Raw genomic sequence first — 18679 nt, forward strand, 5'->3', positions numbered from 1 at the left:
CCAAGACGTATGAATGCGAAAGGCTCAGTCACGCTTGATAATAAGATTCCACAATCACATGACATCATGATCCCGGTCACCCAGTCTGGCCGCTGCACCCGCCCTCATTCACCTTATCCTCTTCCTCATCATCATCATCCTCCTCCTCCTCCACCCCATCTCTTGCTTCCTTCATCTCGCCCTTCCGCGCTGAGCCGAACGGAGCTCGGGGCCAGCACCAGGGGCGGGTTCAGCGCCGATTGCCGCTCGACTCGGTGGGAAGGAGAGGTGAATGAGGGCCTGGCTTCGGGCGATGGAGGGGAAGGAAGGGGGAGGGAATGAGAGAGATAGAGAGGGGGGGGTGATAGGGAGTGGTGGTGGTGGGGGGGGGCTATGTGTGAGCCGAGGCGACTGGCTGGTGCGGTGCACAGCCGGGTGTGCGGTGTGGGGGAACGGGGACCGCGCAGAGTGAAATCGAGAGGAGCAGGAGGAGGAGGAGGCCGTGGTTTTTGTGGAGTAGGTGGTGGTGGTGGGGGCGGCGAGGGCGGAGGTGGTAGGAGGGGGGAGCGATGAATGTGGGCAGGGGAGGGGAGTGGGGGGGGGTCTCAAGCTGCCTCCGTCTCTCGCGTTCTGCGGGGAGGAGAAGAGCGAGCGAGCGCGCCGCGTCTCTCCATTCGCAGGATTTCTCACCATCGCCCTCCTCCTCCTCCATCATCCTCCTCCTCCATCATCCTCACCACCACCACCACACCACCACCAGCAGCAGCGGCATCATCATCGCGACACCGATAGCGGTTCCATCGTCCGACCCGGACACGAAAATATCGCTCGACGATTCTGTGTCGCGTTCTCGCTCACCCGGCGAGGGCGGTAAGTGGGTGGGGGGGGGGGTGAGGGGTGGAGTGTGGTGGGTGGGTGGGTGGGGGGAGGTTGAATTTATACTCGGGCCTCCAACGTTCGCGAATTGGAGCTCTCTCTCTCTCTCTGCTCTCTCTCTCCCTGCCGGCGGCGGCGGCGGCGGCAGGGGCGGGCGGTAAGCGGCGGCTCCCTCGTGCGGATTTCTTGCGGTCCTCCGCGGCTGGGAACGGCAACGCGAGACGGGGCCTAGGCACGGGGCCTCCTCGTACCGCGATCGGCCTCCGCCACCACCACCACCATCACCATCGCAGCCACCACCACCACCACCGCCACCACCACCGCAGCCACCACCGCCACCGGAGCGCGTCGCCGCGCTGATTTATTGTCGGGATGAACGTCGAGCGGACGAAAATGGTAACGTTGCCGCTCCATTTATGCGTCGTGCATTACGTTGCGATCCGACGGGAGCGCCCGAGATGGGAGGGATGGAGGGAGGGGAAGGGAGCTTGGATGGGAGATGGAAATAGAGGGGGGGGGTGGAGTGGAGGGAGGGAGGGAGGTTGGGTGATGGTGGAGGAGGGAGGTGCCGTGGGCTGCACGATTGTGGGTGGGTGAGTTGCGCGGTGCCGCGAGCGCCTTGAATGACGCGCTCGCTGCACGGTGAAGCGATCGTCTTCACCGGCCACAGCGGCTACTGCTGCGTGTGCCGCCCCCCCCCTTTCCGCCACCCATCCTGAAGTCGCAGGGAACGTTCGTGGTGGAGGAGGGGGGGGGGCTGTGTATGTACGTTGAACTTCTTTCGCACCGTACGTACCCAGCCGTGCTAATCGGAGGTGCGGGAGCAGGACTAGAACACCGCTGATAGCCCCCTCGCCGGCGAGCTGTCGTGCTGAGCCCTCTGTGCCGGGTGCTTCTCTCCTGTGTCTCTCCGTCTCTGTGCCTCTCTCTGTCACACAGACACACACACATAGTCCCACACAGACACACACACACTCCCACACAGACACACACAGTCGCTCTCACACACACATATACGCATAGGCGCATGCACGCTCACGCACGCTGTCTCTCACTCACACACAATCGAACGTACACGTGTACACGCTCTCCTTCTAACGTCCTCGCTCGCACAACACACAACGCGTACACACACACAACGCGTACACACACACACCACACAACGCGTACACACACACGGTACTCTCTTAGACACACCGTTTCTACTGCACGCACTCGCTCTCATGCGCACTTCTCACGCAGAGAGAGAGAGAGAGACAAAGATGCGATGAATAGCCTTAACATACTTTTTCGGGCAAGTGCTCAGTTAGCAAGCACCTATGAAGGCCAGAAACGGCACACTGGGTGGGGGTTGGTGCGTGTTCACCACCATTGTATCCCAAGCGGTGATATCTACACACCGCTCAGGGTACTCGACACTGCTTATGTTACGTGCACACAACCGGGAGCGCGCGCGTGCGCACACAGCCATCGCGTTCAACTCGTGCGCGCGTGAGTTGTGTGCGTGTGTCTGTGTGCGTGTGTCTGTGCGTCTGTGTGCGTGTGTCTGTGTGCGTGTGTCTGTGTGCGTGTGTCTGTGTGCGTGGGGAGCGGTAGTGTAGCGGTTAGCGCGCTGCGCTATGAACCTGACGACCAGGGTTCGATTCCCGCTCACGGCTAACACCAGTGACGATTATCTGAACCGGTCCTGGGCCTCCCCTAGGTCGACTCAGCCTTAAATGAGTACCTGGTGCGGTGTGCAAACATCGCCACTGGGGAGACAAAGGCGGTCGGGCGTGGTGTTGGCCACCCACCCCCTCGTGTGCCGTGCCGGCCTTCATATGTGCTCGCTAACAGCACTTGCCCCTACAGTCTGTTAAGGCTATACGGGGGATCTTTATCTTTGTGTGCATACCTTGTGTAACACACAACGCATCGCCTCTAACGCGACGAGACCCACCGCCACGTGCAAGCGGCCTACGGGCACCTGAGCACGGACGTGAGTGCGCACCGCGCCACGCCTCGCGGTGTCTAACGCCTTGCGTGTCTAACGCCTCGCGATGTCTCCCCTGCATCTCTCTGCTTTCCCATCCAGAAGCTGCGGCAAGTGGCGCGCGGCATCGACGGCGGTTTCCAGACCCCTTAATCCGGACGGAATGCACGGGGAGAGGAATTATTGTGGGGGGGGGGGGGGGTGAGGGGCGGTGAGGGCACGGGGGGCTACACGGACCAGGGCTCCTACCTGGGGCTACTACACGGGGACTGCTTCACGTACGGGGCTCTTACACGGTTGATGCTACACGGGGGCTGCTATACGGGAGTTGCTACACGGACGGGGGCTGCTGCACAAGGCGACTACACGGAGCGGGCGCGGCACGCTGCAGGAGGTTTCTAGTAGGTGGTATCTTTGGTTATCTAGCTGTATGAGTGTGTCTGGCCGTCATAAAGCTAGATAACCGAAAGTACCAACGACTTCCATAACCGCCAACCACAAGAGCAGCACCATCAGCATCGGCAACATCGGCAACAGCAGCAGCAAGAACAACGTCGCAAGGACTATCTTTGTTCGCGGATGCGTGCGTTGACTCGTGTGCGTGCGTGCGTGTGCGTGCGTGTGTGGGTACCCACGCGTCGGTCACAAGGAAGGCTGCATTGTGGCGTATACACTCGTCAATGTGTGCACGTGCTACGATGCATGGAACACGCGCCATGGCGCATGTGTTAAGCGCGAGTTAAATGATTTAAAGTTCTAAATGAAATGAAAACTCGATTATCGTTGATAACACTCCTCCACAGAGTACAGTACAATTACAGAACGGCAATAGTCCTGCCTCATTGCCCGAAACGTCTGTTCTATTTGTTTTTCTCTGCAAGGTCAGTGTTTTTTGACGATTTTAAAAAATTGTAATACTTCTTTTTGTTGTTTTATTTTTATTTTTAGTTCTCAGAATAATCTTACGGCGGGAAAAAAACCACGTCGAGTTTAGCTTGACTAAGTAGCGGGCACACAGCCCTGGCCACTGACGGGTAGAGGCGTGTGGGTTGAAGTGTTGATTCTGTTTTATTTAACAGTGGTCGGCTGGGCAATTGGCACGAGTCGGGCACAGAAACGCGCAGTGCGCCTTCTCAGAAGCTGCCTCAGAGCGCGTGGCGTGATTACACAAGATTACGGGAAATGTAAGCCATTGGTATAGTACAAAATAAATATAAAATAGTATTTCGATTTAAAGCTTTCGTGACTGCAGGGATTCATATTCTTGGTTCTTTCGGTAAAGTCACGTAGTAGGAGAATAATAATACAATGATAAAAAAGAAAACAAATTAATTCTCACGACGTTTCGATTGCAACACAAGCAATCGTCATCATTATTATTATATTTTATTATTTCCCTTCTACGTGACTTTACCGAAAGAACCAAGAATATAGAATAGTATATTCAAATAATAATCACACTTTAAAAATAGCATACACATGCATATATATATGAAGAGACTACGAAGTGGTTAAGAAAGACACAAACCTAACTCAGAAGATCCCTAGATCTCCCTTGCAGCAACAAACAGCAAAAACAACAATAAATAAGATGCATTGTCAACACACACAGGGCAGTGATCGATTGACGAACAGTAACAATTGCAATGGGACCCTTTTTTAATTAATGGCACCCGTTTACCTACGGTATCAATTTCTTGCAGGAATTAAGATGAAGGTTTTAAACACACCTGCGTTAATGCCGAAAATGATAAACGCTTAGAGTACGTTTTCATCAACATGTTCGAGACCTTAATCGATACACTGCTGGTTAAAGACCTCCCTATACTTATCATAGGGGTCGTTTTGACCTTACTTCACCACGCTGGTCAGTGCGGTTTGGTGAAGGGCTGGCGGTGGTTCTCACAGGACCGGGTCGCCGGGTTCGTACCGTAATGCGCTAACCGCTGCGCCACCGCTCCTAATTAGTACAACAATTACTTGATGGGCAGTGGTGCACAATCAAGTGAAACCATTGCGTTTAGTTTTGAAGGTTTTTTTTTTCTTCCCTATGCTCTTTTCCAATAGCCACTGTTAGGCGGAACTAACTATTCGTGCACCTATTTGAACGTTGGTTTCATCAGATTGTTTTTTTTATTTAAAACATTACATTTTCATCGGACCTCCCACGTGGTGTGAACAAATTCAGTCTCCAACTCTCATTGCTATTATTATCGTCATCAACTCTCCTGGCCTCTCTATTCATGTGATATGAAGAAGGGACATTGCCCGAAACGTCACCTATTTCACGTATATATTCGTTTAATTTTAAGGCAACGGTGTTATTGACGAATGTATAGAGGTTTTGTTAGTTAATTTTAACTAAATATGGGATGGGTTCGTGTCATCATCATCACTATCGCGTTATTGGTGATTCCACGTGGAGCTTTAGGGTCAGGGGCTCATGCGTCCAGCCAGCCCTGGAGTGAGCGCGCCAGGGAAACTCTGCGGTTAGGGGAGTTCAGGTTCAAGGTCACGTGTCGTGCCTGCGCAGAGCGGTGGTGCAGCGATCAGCGCGCTACGCTACGAACCCGGCGCGCCGGGTTCGATTCCCTGCCCCAGCGCGGCCACTAACATTCGGCGACGATTAATCGGAACCGGTCCTGGGCCTCCCCGAGGTCAACTCAGCCTCAAATGGGGTACACGGCGCTGTTGTGTAAACATCGCCACTCGGGAGGCAAAGGCGATCGGGCGAAGTGCCGGCCTTCGTAGGCGTTCACGACGCAGCACGTGTCCCAATAAAGTCTGTTATGGCTGTACGGGGGAATCTTTGTCTCGTGTGGCCACTCAACAATTGACGGGACGCGAAGCATTGGTGATAGGAAGTAGTCGAAGGAGATATTTGTGCGTGAATGTTTTGTGCTCGCGGGGTATGTTTTCAAAGGGAAAATAAATTATTTTAACCACAGTTTTGTATTATTGACGGTTTCAATGATATTCGCTGTTCTTTTGTTTTACGAATGTTATGGCGAACATCGTGACGGATGTTACATTAGTTATTGTGAAAATTGCTGAGAGCACGTGGTCCGACGGCTCAAAACGCCGTGCGGCCAGTAACAAATAGCACTGTTGGAGGTATAACACATATCACTAAATTACGTGCAATTAAACGCAGTCTATTTGTTACCGTGCTAAATAAGACATTTACAGAGAGATAAATGCAATGGACAATTGGGGTTAATGGGTATTTGCGTTACGACTATGCAATAGCTTGTAAGATTGATAACAAATTAGTATATATGTGTTAACCATGGATTTCATCATCATCATCACCATCATTGAGATGTCCCACGTAACATTCAATAAAGCGAACGAGTCTCTATGCATACACGTGTGTGTATCCTTTTAACCTCCATCGAGGTGGTGTATGCGGCTGTGTGCGCGTCAATCAATTCCACATCTCAACAGGTCCTGGGCCTCCCCCTAGGCTAACTCAGCCTTAAATGAGTTACTTCGTGGCGCTGTGCAAACATGGGGGAGACAAAGACGGCCGGACGCTCGCTAGCAGCTCTTGCTCCAACATCCTGTTACAGGCTATACGGGCTATATTTGTCTTTAGCTTTGTCTTCGTTACTCCTCGACTGCGTCTTGAGGTCACGGTTTAAAGTTGGAGGTGAAGCTGCAACCCAGTTGCCTGCAACTCTTTACTCGCCGCTGTCATTACGGAGGTGTTCATCATTAGTGCGGCAACGTGGTCTATGTGATGGCCTACCACAAACGTGCTGATAGACAACGATCCCCCATTTCAGCCTTCAGCAGGACTGTCGGGGCAAGTGCTGTTAGCGAGCACCTATTAAGGCCGGCCCTCGTAGCTATGCTTACCACACACCACACCAGGTACTCATTTGAGGCCGAGTCGACCTAGGGGAGGAGGCCCCCAAGACCGGTTCAGATAATCGTCACTGAGTGTTGGCAGCCGTGGGCAGGAATTGAACTCGTGTCACAAGACACAAGACAAACACGAATCTCTACAACTGTCAGCGAGCACATCTAAACCATGAACTAAACTTTTTTGTATTTTACCAAGTAATGCCCACTGAGCTGTATGGCTCTTTTTCAGAAGCGACCTGGCCACAAATCATAGCTCAACGAAGTGGCCTATCACGTGGAAATGTAGAGTAGTAGCCAAATACAATCGGAGGACCTGGAGAAAAATGCACGCGACCACGAGGAGAGAGAGAGAGACACGTTAACTCCAAACATACAGCAGCAGGCGTCAGGGTCGGGATCGAACCCACGGTCTCCTGAATACCAGGCGAGGTAGTTAACATCTAGCCACCGTGACGATGATGAGAGAAAGAGACACGCAGACTCCAAATATACAGCAGCAGGCGTCAGGGTCGGGGTCGAACTCACGACCTCCTGTACACCAGGCGAGGTAGTTAACATCTCCTAGCCACCGTGATGATGATGAGAGAGAGAAACACGCAAACTCCAAACATACAGCGGGCGTCAGGGTCGGGATTGAACCCACGACCTCATGTATACCAGGCGAGGCAGTTAACATCTCCTAGCTACCGTGATGATGATGAGAGAGAGACAGGCAAACTCCAAATATACAGCAGCAGGCGTCAGGGTCGGGATCGAATCCACGACCTCCTGTACACCAGGCGAGGCAGTTAACATCTCCTAGCTACCGTGATGATGATGAGAGAGAGACAGGCAAACTCCAAATATACAGCAGCAGGCGTAAGGGTCGGGATCAAACCCACGACCTCCTGCACACCAGGCGAGGCAGTTAACATCTCCTAGCCACCGTGATGATGATGAGCGAGAGAAACACGCAAACTCCAAACATACAGCTGCAGGCGTCAGGGTCGGGATCGAACCCACGACCTCCTGTATACCACGCGAGGTAGTTAACATCTCCTAGCCACCGCGGCGCCCACACACAGCCTGCACGTAGCACGAGCGTGTTTTGTGTGTGGCGAGATCAAGAACATCATGCCCGGCCGCCTTTGCCTCCCCAGTGCTGCTGACGCTTGCAAGTACCGATGCTCAAGTTAAGCATGAGACAACACAGGGGAGGAAGGGTAGTGGTCTGTGACTGCTTGCAGGTACACTCGCCACTGATGGTAGCCGTCACCGCTAATCATAACAAAGATAAAGGATCCCCATATAGCATCTTAACAGACTGTTGGGGCAAGTGCTGTTAGTGAGCGCCTGCCAATTACTCGTGCACACATACGCGCGCACCTGGGACAGATACCCCTGCCAGCGCGGCGTTCGGGGCGGGGGGGGCAGTTGGATGAGTGGGCGTGTTTACCCTTCCCCCCCACCCTCCCCGACATCGTCAACCAATCGCGGCGTAGCTCGGTGTTCGGTGGGGAGGTGCATGGGTGGGCGGAATTCCGGATACGCAAGACAGACAGACAGACAAATAATCCCTGGTGGGCAGTGTGAAACCTATTGTTCCTACCTGTAAAAACAATATTTCTCAATACTCTTTGGGTCTTTCGGTGATTTGACCGAAAGACCCAAATAGTATGAATTCCAGCAGTCACGAAAAGCTTTCAGTCAAGATTTTATATTTCTCAATATTTCTATCAATCGACCCGAGTTACCGTTGCTTTAACGATAGTTGCCCATAAAAAAACAAGCTACCCTATTTGAGTTGCTATCATACAGAACGTTGATTTAAAGATTGAATAATTTCAAGAACTATTGTTGCAAGCATCTGCCAGCCTGGTGGATTACCGCCAAGACATTCAAAGGGGCATTGGGGCTGAAGGAGGATATCTTTAAGCACCCATTGGTGTGAACAGCTCCCTATGGGAACCCACGCCCATTACGCAGAGGGCATCTTCAGACAGCATCGTCTTCATCATCTCTTCTCTTCTCATCCCCCGATCACTCACAACTCATTCCCCAATCACTCACAACTCATTCCCTGATCACTCACAACTCATTCCCCGATCATTCACAACTCATTCCCTGATCACTCACAACTCATTCCCCGATCACTCACAACTCATTCCCCGATCACTCACAACTCATTCCCTGATCACTCACAACTCATTCCCCGATCATTCACAACTCATTCCCTGATCACTCACAACTCATTCCCCGATCATTCACAACTCATTCTCCGATCACTCACAACTCATTCCCTGATCACTCACAACTCATTCCCCGATCATTCACAACTCATTCCCTGATCACTCACAACTCATTCCCCGATCACTCACAACTCATTCCCCGATCATTCACAACTCATTCCCTGATCACTCACAACTCATTCCCCGGTCACTCACAACTCATTCCCCGATCACTCACAACTCATTCCCGGATCACTCACAACTCATTCCCCGATCATTCACAACTCATTCCCTGATCACTCACAACTCATTCCCTGATCACTCACAACTCATTCCCAGATCACTCACAACTGATTCCCCGATCACTCTCAACTAATTCCCCGATCACTCCCCACTCATTCCCTGATCACTCTCAACTCATTCCCCGATCACTCACAACTCATTCCCCGATCACTCTCAACTAATTCCCCGATCACTCCCCACTCATTCCCTGATCACTCTCAACTCCTCCCCATTCCCCGATGGCTTTCCACTCACCGCTATTTCCCGACCACTCTGCGCTCATTCCTCCATCACTCTCCACTCATCCCCGTTCACTGATCACTCTCCACTCCTCGCCTATTCCCCGATCGCTCTACTTACATTCTCCACGACGACACTCAACACTGATTGTGTGTTAAGACAAATACCGCCCCCTCCACCCCCCCCCCCCCCCCGTATAGCCTTCATAGACATTTCAGGGCAAGCGCCGTGAACGAGGACTCATGAAGACTCACGGCCACCTTTGCCTTCTTCGTGGCGATGTTTACACGCCGCGCCCGGGGCTACTCGTGTGCGACTGAGTCGACCTAGAGGGCAGACGTCCCGTGGACCGCTCCGGACAATCCGTCACCGTTCGTCGGTGGTCCCTGCACGAAGAATCTGACTCGAGCGCACACGCGTTCGCTGCGCGGCGCTCCGACAACCGCTGGCGTCTGCCGCTGCCGCAGAGACGGCAGAGAGAGATGGAGAAAGAAGGGAGCCGAGCCGAGCGGCAGACACAGAGATGCATAGCGGCAGACACAGAGATGCATAGCGGCAGACACGGAGATGCATAGCGGCAGACACAGAGATGCATAGCGGCAGACACAGAGATGCATAGCGGCAGACACGGAGATGCATAGCGGCAGACACGGAGATGCATAGCGGCAGACACGGAGATGCATAGCGGCAGACACGGAGATGCATAGCGGCAGACACAGAGATGCATAGCGGCAGACACGGAGATGCATAGCGGCAGACACAGAGATGCATAGCGGCAGACACAGAGATGCATAGCGGCAGACACGGAGATGCATAGCGGCAGACACAGAGATGCATAGCGGCAGACACAGAGATGCATAGCGACAGACGCAGAGATGCATAGCGACAGACGCAGAGATGTATAGCGGCAGACACAGAGATGCATAGCGGCAGACACAGAGATGCATAGCGGCAGACACAGAGATGCATAGCGGCAGACACAGAGATGCATAGCGGCAGACGCAGAGATGCATAGCGGCAGACGCAGAGATGCATAGCGGCAGACACAGAGATGCATAGCGGCAGACACAGAGATACATAGCGGCAGACGCAGAGATGCATAGCGGCAGACACAGAGATGCATAGCGGCAGACACAGAGATGCATAGCGGCAGACACAGAGATGCATAGCGGCAGACACAGAGATACATAGCGGCAGACGCAGAGATGCATAGCGGCAGACGCAGAGATGTATAGCGGCAGACGCAGAGATGCATAGCGGCAGACACAGAGATGTATAGCGGCAGACACAGAGATACATAGCGGCAGGCACGGAGATGTATAGCGGCAGACACAGAGATACATAGCGGCAGACACAGAGATACATAGCGGCAGACACAGAGATACATAGCGGCAGGCACGGAGATGCATAGCGGCAGACACAGAGATGCATAGCGGCAGACACAGAGATGCATAGCGGCAGACACGGAGATGCATAGCGGCAGACACAGAGATGCATAGCGGCAGGCACGGAGATGTATAGCGGCATACACAGAGATGCATAGCGGCAGACACAGAGATGCATAGCGGCAGACACGGAGATGCATAGCGGCAGACACGGAGATGTATAGCGGCAGACACAGAGATACATAGCGGCAGACACAGAGATACATAGCGGCAGACACGGAGATGCATAGCGGCAGACACAGAGATGCATAGCGGCAGACACAGAGATGCATAGCGGCAGACACGGAGATGCATAGCGGCAGACACAGAGATGCATAGCGGCAGACACAGAGATGCATAGCGGCAGACGCAGAGATGCATAGCGGCAGACACAGAGATGTATAGCGGCAACACACAAATAGACCACAGGGAAGCGATGATGCGGGCGAGGTGGGGGAGCGCGTGACGGGGATTGGGATGCCGCTAATTGGGGCGTCTCGCTCGTCGCTGACGAAGCTTCGTGCGTGTGCACCTAGGCTGGCACAGACGCCGTCGATTATTTGGGTTGTTGAAGTGAACACCTCCGGCTGGCGTCGCTTGGTGGGATGGGGATGGTTGAGTTTGACTTTGTGCGTCTGGGTGATTCACTCCTTGGTTCTTTCGGTAAAGTCACGTAGAAATAAATTAATAAAATAATAAAGTACGACATTTCGATCGCAACACAAGCAGCCGTCATCAGGTAGAACTAAATTTGAAAGAGAGAGAGACAACACACAGACCCGGAGACACACAGACAGACACACAGAGAGAGGCACAACATAGACACACAAAGAGAGACACAGAGAGAGAGAGAGACACACAACCTAGAGACACACAGCGAGAGACACACAGACAGAGACACACAGAGAGACACACAAGCAGAGAGAGACAACACAGCGACACACAGAGAGAGACGCAAGCAGAGAGAGACACACAACATAGAGACACAGACAGACACACAAGCAGAGAGACACACAGAGAGAGACACACAAAGAGAGACACAAGCAGAGATAGACACAGAGAGAGACACACAGTGAGAGACACACAACATAGACACACAGAGAGAGACACAGAGACACACACAAGCAGAGAGACACACAACCTAGAGACACACAGAGAGAGACACAAGCAGAGAGAGACTCACACAGAGAGAGACACACAGAGAGAGATAACACAGACACACAGACAGACACGCAGAGAGAGAGAGAGAGAGACAGAGAGAGATAACACAGACACACAGACAGACACACAACACAGACACACAGAAAGAGACACACAACCTAGAGACACACAGAGAGAGACAACACAGCGACACAGAGAGAGACACACAACACAGACACAGAGAGAGACACACAACACAGAGACACACACGCAGAGAGAGAGACACACAGAGACACAGAGAGAGAGACACACACAACATAGACACAGAGAAAGACACAGAGAGAGATAACACAGAGACACACAGAGAGAGACACAACATAGACACACAGAGAGAAACACACAACACAGACACACAGACAGACACAAGCAGAGAGAGAGACACACACAAGCAGAGAGAGACAACACAGAGACACACAGACAGAGACACACAACCTAGAGACACACAGAGAGAGATACACAACATAGACACACAGAGCCCTCTGTGTGTCTATGTTGTGTGTTTCTCTCTAAATTTTACTTCTACCTGATGACGGCTGCTTGTGTTGCAATCGAAACGTCGTCCTCTGTTATTTAATGTATTTTCTTTCTACGTGACTTTACCGAAAGGACCAAAGAGTAATTCCTACAGTCACGAAAGCTTCAAATCTGGGTTAATTTGTTTAACTCTCCTGGACTTTGCACTACTTTGCCATGCGCTTGTGTACTGTTTGTTGTTGTGACGTTCTTACCGGGCCCCGACTGGAGACATCTGTGAAGAAGAGCTTCATAGCTCATCGGATTTCTCCGGCATACATACATATGCTGATTCTGTTTGTGGCTACTGGCAGGCGATTGGTGGCGACTGTTGTTGTCCTGATCGAGGGTTGGGAGTTAGCGGACGCATTTCTGTCGTAGAACAGTGTGGAGGTGTGTTTGTGATACAGGTGTGGCTAGTGGCACCCACGGCCGCCTTTGTCTCCCGAGTGACGGTGCTTTTGCACAGCGCACGAGCTGCCCATAACCACACACACACACACCACACACATCGTACTAATCACGTCACGCACACCACACAACATCGTACGCATGCCACGCGCACTCTCCCCACGGCAAACACGCGTCACACAGAAACATCACACCAACATCGTACACCACCACCACACTCACCCAAGCATCAGCGCACACTTCGCGAGTATCATCACACACGCATCACGCCCCCCCCCCCCCATAACTGTGTGTGTTGTCCGTGTTGTTGGAGTGGGGGGGGGGGAGCGAGTGTGTGTGGGTGTGTGTGGATGAATTATTTTTTTATTTTCCACTTTTCGTTTTTAAACCTAAACTGGCAACAGAGGTTAAACTCCGCGCTCGCAAATCCGCGAGGCTCAAATCCGCTCTAATTGCCGGGTGAGGGAGGGGGGAGGAGGGAGGGAGGGAGGGGGGAGGGGAGGGAGGGGAGGGAGAGGGGAGTGGGAGCCGCACTGTGAACCCGACTGCGCCCTCGTTCCCACGCCGCCCGGGGAGGCACCGCGAGTCGCGGCTCATCGCGGCTCCTCTCCGCCCAGCCAAGAGCCCCTTGTCCCCAATACAGCCGGGCTGGCTCATGCCGACATCATCATCAGCAGCAGTAGCAGCAGCAGCAGCAGCAGCAGCAGCGTCATCGTCACTTGTCGCAGAGTCGGTAGAAGCAGTAGCAGCAGACGCGTTATCATCATCATCATCATCAGTTGTTGCAGAGTCAGTAACAGCAGCAGCAGCAGCGTCATCATCAGTTGTAGCAGAGTCAGTAGAAGCAGCAGCAGCAGAAGCGTTATCATCATCATCATCAGTTGTTGCAGAGTCAGTAACAGCAGCAGCAGCAGCGTCATCATCAGTTGTAGCAGAGTCAGTAGAAGCAGCAGCAGCAGAAGCGTTATCATCATCATCAGTTGTTGCAGAGTCAGTAGCAGCAGCAGCAGAAGCGTCATCATCAGTTGTAGCAGAGTCAGTAAAAGCAGCAGCAGCAGAAGCGTTATCATCATCATCATCAGTTGTTGCAGAGTCAGTAACAGCAGCAGCAGCAGCGTCATCATCAGTTGTAGCAGAGTCAGTAGAAGCAGCAGCAGCAGAAGCGTTATCATCATCATCATCATCAGTTGTTGCAGAGTCAGTAGCAGCAGCAGCAGAAGCGTCATCGTCAGTTGTCGCAGAGTCGGTAGAAGCAGTAGCAACAGAAGCGTTATCATCAGTTGCAGCAGAGTCAGCGTTAGTAGAATCAGTAGCAGCAGAAGCGTTATCATCATCAGTTGCAGCAACAGTCAGCAGCAGTAGAAGCAGTAAGAGCAGACGCGTTATCATCATAATCAGTTGCAGCAGAGTTAGCAGCAGTAGAAGCAGTAGCAGCAGACGCGTTATCATCATCATCAGTTGCAGCAGAGTCAGTAGCAGTAGAAGAAGTAGCAGCAGACGCGTTATCATCATCATCAGCATCACCAGTTGCAGCAGAGCCAGCAGCAGTAGCGTTATCATCATCTGTTGCAGCAGAGGCAGCAGCAGACGCATTATCATCATCATCAGTTGCAGCAGAGCCAGTAACAGTAGAAGCAGTAGCAGCAAACGCGTTATCATCATTATCAGCATCACCAGTTGCAGCAGAGCCAGCAGCAGTAGCGTTATCATCATAATCAGTTGCAGCAGAGGCAGCAGCAGACGCGTTATCGTCATCATCATCATCATCTGTTGCAGCAGAGTCAGCAACAGTAGAAGCAGCAGGAGCAGCAGGAGCGTCATCATCATCGCTGTCATCTTAATCATCGTCACCCGCAGGAGCGCCACAGTCGTGATCGTCGCGATCATCATCTTCGTCGTCATCTACTCACGCGCGCGCCTGCGCAGGCGCGCCTTAGGCCTGGTGTAGGCTACAAAGACAAAGCTCCCCCGTGTAGCCTCCAACAGAATGTTTGGGGCAAGCGCCGTGAGCTCGTAGCCGGCATCCGCACGAGAAGTGCACACACAGGGGCGAGACCAACCCCACACTTATCTCTATCTACACAGCTCCCAGTCTTACAAGCAAACATTGACAGATAATATAACACGTAGGAGGCTTTCGCGACCAATATCATGCATGATAGAGGGGCTTTTTTTTGGGTTAGATCGCGTAAGTATATACATGTGTCGTTAAAACCCGCCACCAGCCGACACATCCAACTAGTAAGGGTTGTCACGCAAACAGAACGTGGACAATTCGTCACTAGTACAGCACACCGGTTGTGTGTTGGTGAGCCAAGCCACAACATTTACAAACTGAGTACGACGTTTCGCCAGTAATTACAACTAGCTTCATCAGGCGACAGCCAGGTTTGTGTGCTGTTCTAGTGACGAATTGGCACGTTCTGTTTACGTGACAACCCTTACTAGTTGACTGTGTCGGGTGGTGGCGGGTTTAACGACACATTTATATATTTACGCGATTCAACCCAAAACGCCTCTATTATGGATTGACAGACACGCGTAGAGCATAGGCACAATGTCAAACGCGGTTGTCAATAACACCGAGGGCTGAAGAAAAAGAAAAAAAAGGTTATAATGAATCGACGACGTTTCGGGCAAATGCCCTTTCGCAGAGATAGATCTCCGCGCGAAACCTCTCTGCGACCTCTCTGGTCTCGCCGTTGCTAATCGCTCGCCAAACCAACCACGCGTTGCATGTGTTCGCTCCCGCCTGGGAACAACATCGGAAGGTCACGCAAAGTCTGTGCTGCTTGTGGCTGACCTGATGAGTGATAAATACGAAGACATGGCCAGACGCGAATTGGCGAACGATTGCCAACGCTGCGCAGACGGCTGGGCTTTCAGAGTCCTTGCGAGCGCTACGAAGACGGGTCGTTGCCCGAAACGTCGCCTTTTACGCACGCTTTCTTGTCCGAGGCCACACACAGCGTTGCTATTGTCGAATGTGTCGAGGTTTTTGTTGTTGTTGTTTTGTGCTTTTGCACCGCTGCCAACGTAGCAACGGCATCACCAAATAATTTGCCGACAAATGCACGGTCTGTCCGGTCCCCCTTTTACTCGCCAGGCAAGGCATTCACCACGTGTCGAGTGTGACGCTAAAGCCGATAAAGAGCCGACAAACCCAGCTTCCCGTTACTAATCATATATCTATCCACACACACACGCAGAGTATATACACAGCAATGCGTTACGAGTTTGTATATATATGTGTGTGTGTGTGGGTTTCTACTCCTTGTCCATTCAACAAGCAGGCGCGCTCATTTCTAAAGCTGCCCCCAAAATCGGGTTATGAAATTTGGTGCCAGGCACTCACTTAAGGCCGAGTCAACCCAAGGGGGAGAGCCATTGCCCACAGTTGAGCACAAGGGCAGCAGCTCTTCTAATCACTTTACAGAGGACCCTCCTCCGTGTGAAACCTTTTGCAAACCGCTTCGGGCAACTGCTGTTCGTGGTTAAATAAAATAAATAAAAATAAAACACTCCCGGCCGCATTTCGTATGCAGAGAACCAAATACTAATTTGCTGTGACCACACGTACACGCGCACACCTCACGCCTACATATGTTCAAGGTCAAATGGAGGTCAAACCACCAGAGTATCTATACACAGATGCTGCGAGTCAACACCCTACTTTTATGTTTTTACGGTAAAGTCACGTAGGTAAAACATTAATAAAAATCATAATAGAGATAGAATAAAAGAATAAATCACTACGTTTCGGAGGCAACACAATCTACTGTACCTTGATACAGTAAATCTACTGTACCTTGATACAGTAAATATGGCTGTGACGGTCCCACCTGATGACGGAGACTTGTGTTGCCTCCGAAACGTCGTGATTTATTATTTTATTTTATCTCTATTATTACTTTATAAATTTTTTTACCTACGTGACTTTACCGAAAAAACACAAGAATATGAATCCTTGCAGTCACGAAAGCTTCAAATCTAGAATAGTCAACGCCCTATTGCGCAGTTTTATTTTTGCGAGCACCCGTGGAGGGCCCGATGTCCCTTACACCTCGTTCCGAACACGACCCATGTTCACTTCGGTAATGCAGACGAGGAGATTCTCCACTCTGCTAGTTGGCAAGGAGATAACGGTCGCTCGGAGGGGAGGAGGGGAGGGGGGCTTCATCCAGTAGTGGATTGATCATGGCCGGTAATGATGATGATGATGATAATGGTGACGATGCTTCACAGTTATGCCGTTCTAGAAACTATCTCCGTGCCCCATGGGGCATTTAGAACCCTCAGAATTGCCATGGTGCCTCTGTGAGTCTCGGCATTAACAATGAACTCCGTAATGATTCTAAACAAAAACTAACCTTCGTCGATTACAATCAAAATAGATGATAGGCGACTTTGCGGGATAATATAATTCTAAAGGTGCACTAGCCTGCCTATTCGAGTCTCGGGCGTTAACATTGAACTAGAAGAATTCTAAAGATGCCAGACACATAACTGAGAGTACGTTGCCGCTTTACTGTAGCATTCAGCGTACTGTCTCGTACCGCTCAGCCGCCGCGCAGCTGAAGAAAGTAGTTCTCCGTCGACAGCTCAGAAGCCGCGTTACAACGGCGCGCATTCCGCGTTATGACGAGGCGCATTCCGCGTTATAACGAGGCGCGTCCCGCGTTATAACGAGGCGCGTTCCGCGTTGTGCGAAAAGTGTTTCTGAATGGAGGAACCGCGTTCTGCCGAAAACGCGTTCTGGTGTGAACACCACGTGTTAAGCGAGGACTTCCCGTAATGCTATGAGAGTGTGGACGATTGGTTTGAACAAGTGTACGTATGCAGCTACGGGACAAGCATGAACTCTTGAACCATATAACGAGTATCGCTGCGACACGAACCGCTTTTGCGAGGGAGACCTTGGGATTTCAATTTGAGTGTTGTTCAGTTCATTTGATTTGTTACACGGGTGTATGATGGTCCCGTTGAGCCAGTTGCCCGGCTAATTTACACGGGAGATCCGTGGTGCTGCGTAATCACATCAGCAGCAGCAGCAAAAAAAATAACGACCCAAAGGACAAACATCGTCAACATTTCAGAATAGGAGTTCAGCAGGAGTCCTTCAGGAGCCTTACGCGACGAACAAACGAGCTGTTTAACGGCCTTAAAGTCAGGGCACACAGGGTTATTATATTTATTTCAACAGAATCACATACGTAGAGTTATTATATTTATCTTAACAAATGTATAAATGCTGACTTCTATTCACGTTACTGCATGCGTTGGCTGTCTTTTCGAAATCAATTAAATACTTTTATTCATGTAAAGATTACAGGTGGATGATATTTGAGCAAGCTGCAATGCTGTTTTGTGTCTCAATTCATTCGGGGTATCTTGGCCGAGTTTTGCAAAGAGACGGATTTGAGTTGACTCCCACAGGATGAAGAAGAAAAATAGATGTTAACAATAGACATTAATATACAACAAATATTAGCTTAAAGAATAAACAATTATAATTGTTGTTATGTCCAGTGTTATGATACATTAAATAGCCCTATGTGTCCTGACTTTTGGACCACCCTGCAGATCATGGATTGGGGCATCACCGCAAGACCGCGAGAGACGTCTGGCTCGTACGTGCGGGGTGAATGGGCCTTGATCCAGCAGAGGATAGAGAATTTCTAGAAGGCCAATAGGCCAATCGTCTG

At 51.3% G+C, this 18679-nt stretch overlaps 1 long non-coding RNA gene across 1 annotated transcript in view; it reads left to right on the top strand.

Annotated features, from left to right (window-relative positions):
• Positions 1–2959, top strand: part of LOC144949744 (uncharacterized) — a 66875-nt gene extending 63916 nt beyond the window's left edge. Inside the window, exon 4 of the long non-coding RNA XR_013640303.1 lies at positions 2933–2959. This is a non-coding gene — a long non-coding RNA (uncharacterized LOC144949744). The remainder of the gene's footprint in view (positions 1–2932) is intronic.
• Positions 2960–18679: the final 15720 nt, after the last annotated feature.

Source organism: Lampetra fluviatilis, chromosome 3 (genome assembly GCF_964198595.1).
Source record: "Lampetra fluviatilis chromosome 3, kcLamFluv1.1, whole genome shotgun sequence".
Classification (NCBI taxonomy): domain Eukaryota; kingdom Metazoa; phylum Chordata; class Hyperoartia; order Petromyzontiformes; family Petromyzontidae; genus Lampetra; species Lampetra fluviatilis.